Source organism: Helianthus annuus, chromosome 15 (assembly GCF_002127325.2).
Source record: "Helianthus annuus cultivar XRQ/B chromosome 15, HanXRQr2.0-SUNRISE, whole genome shotgun sequence".
NCBI lineage: Eukaryota > Viridiplantae > Streptophyta > Magnoliopsida > Asterales > Asteraceae > Helianthus > Helianthus annuus.
The window spans coordinates 105543559-105549595 of NC_035447.2; positions in this window are offsets into that span (position 1 = coordinate 105543559).

A 6037-nucleotide genomic window follows, 5' to 3' on the forward strand; every position below is an offset into this window, starting at 1 on the left:
ACATGCAAAGCATTTGCACGCACTTTTAAGTTTATTGAGAAAGGAAAAGTTTTATGCTAAGTTTTCAAAGTGCGAGTTTTGGTTAGAACAGGTACAGTTTCTTGGACATTTAGTCAATCATGAAGGAATCCATGTGGATCCCACCAAGATTGAGGCGATTACCAAATGGAAAACCCCTGAGTCACCAACCGAGGTTAGAAGTTTCTTAGGATTGGCCGGTTATTATAGGAGATTTATTCGAGATTTTTCTAGAATAGCCATTCCTTTAACTAAGCTAACCTGTAAATCTATTAAGTTTGAATGGGGACCAGACAGGAAGAAGCTTTTAGAGTTCTTAAGCAAAGATTAACCAATACGCCCATACTAGCTTTACCAGAAGGAACTGAAATAAGGCGGGGAGGATATAACAACCCTCCAAAATATTCTCGACGCCCTAAAATATATTAAAATATCCCTATATGTCTCAAAATACACCTCGTATGTGAAAACCGATCCCAGAATACGATATATCATTAAAAATAAAATATAAATCAAAATTTTATGTCGCTCGCGGGCCGCGTAGACCCCTTAGGGATCTTACGCGGGGCGCGACAGCTCCAATCTCAGCCGAAACCCTAGCGTGCCACGTGTCATCATCGTGTCAACCCTAAACTCGACGAATCAACAACCCTAGCCCCTATTACTCTACTACGCGGGCCGCGTAGACCTTGGTCTCACCTTACGCGGGCCGCGAGAAACCCGATTTCAGCTCCTATAAATTTGGAGCTCGGGCCTTCAGTCGAAACTCGCCCACAATCTTTTCTTTCTCTCAAATTTCATGTAGTAGGCATAATCCTTGGGTATAATACCCCCTAATAACGAAGTTCTGCTCCATTGTAAGTATCATAACCCCTAGATACGTATTAGATACGCTGCCCGATTGATATAGGGTTCCGTAACGGCTGTCGTGGTTCTACCCGACGTAGTCGTTGGAATGTCGTCTCGAGGAGAGTATTACTAATGTTAAAATGGGTTATTATACTAACGCATGTGAATTTGTGTAATTTATAGATTATCACCAGGAAAACCCTTACAGAAAACCTAAGACAGCAATGTGAGTAATCTCCTTTTTGTAAACTGTTTTTACAAAGCCTCACACGATTAATTATATATATTAAACAGTTGTTGAGTATTTGTAAGGATACAATTATCATCGGTATGTTGGGGTTTTGTATACAAAATTTGTTACTGCCTTGCGAGGAGTAACATTTCCACAAGTCGGGTTGACAGTACCGTGGGTGGTAATTGGTATGACTTGGAAACAAATGTAATTGCGCGACCGCCCTCAATACTGTACAATGGTCTTTATTAAACTTGATTAAACTAGGATTCACTCACCAGTATTTCCCACTGACAAAATGTTTTCAAAAGCGTTTTAGGTAACAAAATGTGAAAGCCAAATAGAAGCCAGCTGGACAGCACTGAAGGCTTGGAAAAGTGGCAATAAAGTTACCTAAAAATAAATAGATGTTTTATTAAATAAAATGTGGTTTACCCCTATGAAAATGTGTGTATTTGAAACTTGGGATTATTCCCACGTGTTTAATATTATGAAAATGTGGTATTTTACTATGATAAAATATTTCCAAACTACGGTCCTGATGTAAATTCCGCTACCAAAATGGATAAAATAAAGATACCACCAAAACTGGCCGCGGCCGCCCGTTCCCGGGATGCTAGGGGACGGGGGTTGCGACAGCACTGCTCATAGATAATGTCGAAGTTACTGCCCGGGTCGATAAATAGTCGCTCCGTGCAGTAATGAGCTAGGTAGCCGATGACGACGACGGCGCACCTGTCGCGCGGTTTGCCTCGGACTTTGAGGAAAACGACATGTTCGTCTTTCCAGTCGTTATTCACTCTTCTTGCCGCCTTGCGCGGCCTTCCACGGCCCCCATTGATCATATGGGTGGTAGCCACATACATGGTTTTTTTGCCGGTGGAGGTTCCCTCGTCGCTGGGGGTAATGCGCTTTGTTTGTTTCTGCGCGGCTGACAACGGGTGTTGTAGCTTCCCCTCTTTTAGGGCTCGCTCAATCTCCAATCGGAGACTGATTCAATTGTTTGTGGAGTGGCCTGAGTCCTTGTGTTATTCACAATAAAGGGTCAAGTCTTGGTTCTTCTTGGACTTCATGGGTTGGGCTGGTCGCAAGAATTGAGCTTCCGTTTGAAGGACCTCTCTTGGCGACTTAGTGAATTCGGTCCAAGTGCAGTCCCGAGACTCCTTTTTGGTGCCCGCTGTTCACGTTGGGCATTGATTTTTGCCCGTGCGTTGGGCTGATACCCGCGTGGGGTGTATGGTTTGGAATCGTTGCCACAATTTCATGTATCCCGGCTACGCTTGTTGTTGTTGCGCTTTGGGTCTTGGCGGGAGGTTTGGCCCTCCGCCTGAGGGTACGTTTTGCCAGCGTGCGGTTTGAGAGACCGCTGTGTCTGGCGTACAACTTGACCGCCGCCATGACGTCGTCCCATTTTTTTGGCAAGCCCTCTTTGCCTGAGATGGTCATGACCATTTCATCGTGGTTGACGGCCCAGATGAAATGGTTGCGGGCCATTTGGTCCGCCACCCCGCCAATCTCGAGGCATTCTTTGTTATAGCGGATAACGAAAGATTCGAAACTTTCGTTTTCTCCACCTCAGATATTTATAATGTCTAATGTATCGCGCTTGTGACGTCGCTGCTGGCTAAAATGAGCAAGAAATTTTTCTTGCAACTGTGTTAAATGAAGCTAGTGATCCGACTGGTAAAGAATCAAACCAGGCCCTCGCTAGTCCCGTGAGGGTCTGGGGGCAAAAAATGGCTCCATGTGGCCTCGTCCCAACCGCCCATGCACCCAGCGCCAGTAAAGATATTCATGTGGTCGTCTGGGTCTGACGAACCCTTGTATTTCCCCACTGTGAGTGGGAGTTTGTTTGTAGTGAGTGTGGCGTAGGCGATCTCCGGTATAAATTTGGAGTTTTCGGCCGCGGATCTTGGCCTGTAGGGTTGGGCTTTATTGCGCTTTGCAGCGCGGGCGTATGCAGTGCGGGGTTGAGTGGGAGGTATGTAGTTGTATCCTCATGGTCGGCTATTGGCCGAGTGGGATTCCCGCAGTATGTATGGTCGTCTGGGTCAGTGCGATCATACCCCTCGTTGCGGGGTTGCGGCCTCAGATGGCCATCCGATCGAATGACTTTATTTATACTACAACGAAAACTTCAAAAGTTTAACATTTTCACAACACACTCCTCCGTCGAATGACCCTCCGACCGAACGATCATCTGTCCGGATGACCATCCGTCCGGACGGTCATCCGATTGAACCACCATTCGCTCACTCATCTCACCGACACACTGTTTTACGCACTGTTCAACGCTTATACTGTCGTACTATGATCAGGCTAACTTTCCAGCGCTCCCTTCAATCTAAGATTGTGTTTATTTATTAAACATGAACTGTGAGTATACTCGATCCCTTTTTTCTTAATGCACTTTTGGGTGTTACATACGTTACTTATATTAAATCACATCGACACACAACGCAGACACTTTTTATACGCTAACCGCTCTGCATGTTATACGTGTTATTTGGTGAATGCTTGTATGTTATGTTTACACAGTGATTGTTGCCTGACACCTTAGCAACGATAGTACTATAGTTTGGACTCAGCACCTGTCGTGGACAGGCGTTGTTAAGGGTATTTCTTCACGTGTCACAGTGGTGACATGTGTTGCGCATTCTACAACTCGAAGTCATGTCTGTGCATATTTCATTGTCGATAGCTTACTTGCTTCACATTTCTACGTGTTACATGCTGGTTATGCGTAAACCGCTTTTCGCTACTATTATCTTATTAAACTTGTGTACTTACCTTTACACTATGTGTATTGTTGGGATTGAACCCTACCAGAGGAACAGATAATGAAAGCCAAAACCGGATCACTACAGTGGATTATTCATAAGCAGTTGTTTACATTAAGCTTTCCCCTTGACAGTTAATCCAACATCTGATATGCTCCAAGTACTACCCTTATCAACAACTGCTAATCCTATAAACTACTGTTAAGCCAAAGCACCGATGAAGTTTAAAGGCTGGAGCTCAATCTACTGACGGAATCCAAGTACTGCTGAAGAGATAAAGCACTGCCCATTCAAGGCCTGATCATCCTTTGAAGGAAGCATTGTTGCTCAAACAACAGTGGTTGACCACAACAGCGGAATGAAGAGTCAGTGTTTATACATCAGTGTTTAGAATATAATCAGAGTCTGTATGGTCAGTAGTTGTAGAACAGTAGATAGAGTTTGTTAGTCTGTTAGATGTCACTTTCATGGTGACGTCAGCTGAGATGCCTCAGTGGTTTGGATTGCCTATAAATGGAACAGTACTCTGTATTGTTACATTTGATCATTTTGGGTGAGTCCTTCTCCTCAATTCTATCCTGGAGTATCAGGCTGAGGGGGAGCTTAGTTTTGTAAGCATGCTTTGTAATCTTTTAACTTAATTGTAATCATTCAGCTTAAAGTAAAGCAAGTGTTTATCAAAACTATTTTCTCTTTTGATTGTGTTTACAAAGTTTGTTGTTCATTTCCGCTGCACTTAAACTCTGTTCATTTCTGTTGATTTGTTCAAATTATACAAACAAACACAACATGACAACCTCCGATCCTAACAATTGGTATCAGAGCATGGACAGTCAAATTCGATCTAACAATCAATTTGACGTAACAGTTCAGCTCAAAATTCATTGATACTAAGGTTGATTGTATTTAGTTGAAAAAAAACAGAGCAACGAGAAATCATGTTCAAAGTGACTATTCTAAAGCTCTGTAAAACAACCAAGATGTCATAAGATTCACAAATTTCAAACAAAAAGTGATATCATGCACCAATCACCCATAGTTTTCAGATCTGAATACATGTCTGGTAACTATGGTATGATTATCATCCTTCAAAATCGATTTCAACTGCTGTTATGAAATTTGTGATGATCTCATGATGTTTAATGCTAAAGTATGAACCTCAGATTAACAAAACCTATGTTCATATAAACATTAGTGTTTTGCTAACGTAGAAAGAGGGAAATAGAACTTTAGTCATGAAATCCTATGTGTTAAAAGGCAGGTTGAGAATCCTCATAAGGACCAAATCAACCCTATCAAAACACATTAAGAAAATCAGGGGTCAAAACAGTCTAAATCATATGTAATGTGAGATTTGATAATAAAACATGTACAAATGTGGCCAAATCTCTCAAAACATTACTGAAAAATGATTTTGGATTAAATATTTCTTCTATAAATTCCTCCCAGTAAGTATTTCATTACTTATGAATGGGAAGGGTAGAAAGGGAAGAAGTAAAATCATAAAAACTCAAAAGTGTGTTTATCTCAAAACTTTTGAAGTCAAAAAGAAAGGAGTATAAACATAAAACACTTAAGAGTCCAAAGTTGGGTAAACGGTGGTCATCAAGCAACTATGTGCATTCATTAATTCAGGAAAGTTCGGGTAACAATAGTATCTCCAGTGATTGAACTTAAAAGAGTCTTTGCAATCAATTGATAAGAGAATGATCCAAACAATGGTTATAAAAACTTGAGAATGATGTGAATGTGAGCTTATTTGGAGAATTACTGGATCCTTTTGATGTTTGTTTTCAGAATAACCTTTAATTATTTGTTGAAAAGGTTTTTCTCAATAAAACAGGATATATTATTCTTTATTTTTGTTAGAATAATATATTTTGTATTTTTACCTATTTTTTATAGTCTAAATATCAATCTCCTGTCAGAATATAGAACCTCTATTTTCGTTGGTGATGTTATCCTTAAAACTGATCAAAAGGAAAAGATACTAGTGCCAAGGTCATATCAACCTCAAGTTTGTTTTGTTACAAACTAAAAATTGATTGCTAACAGATTCTAAACTACTGAGATACTCATGTTCTAATTCAAATAATTAGACACAAAATGAGTAGCCTTAGTAAAAAGATTTTCATCATCTAGGATACTAAACCACTGT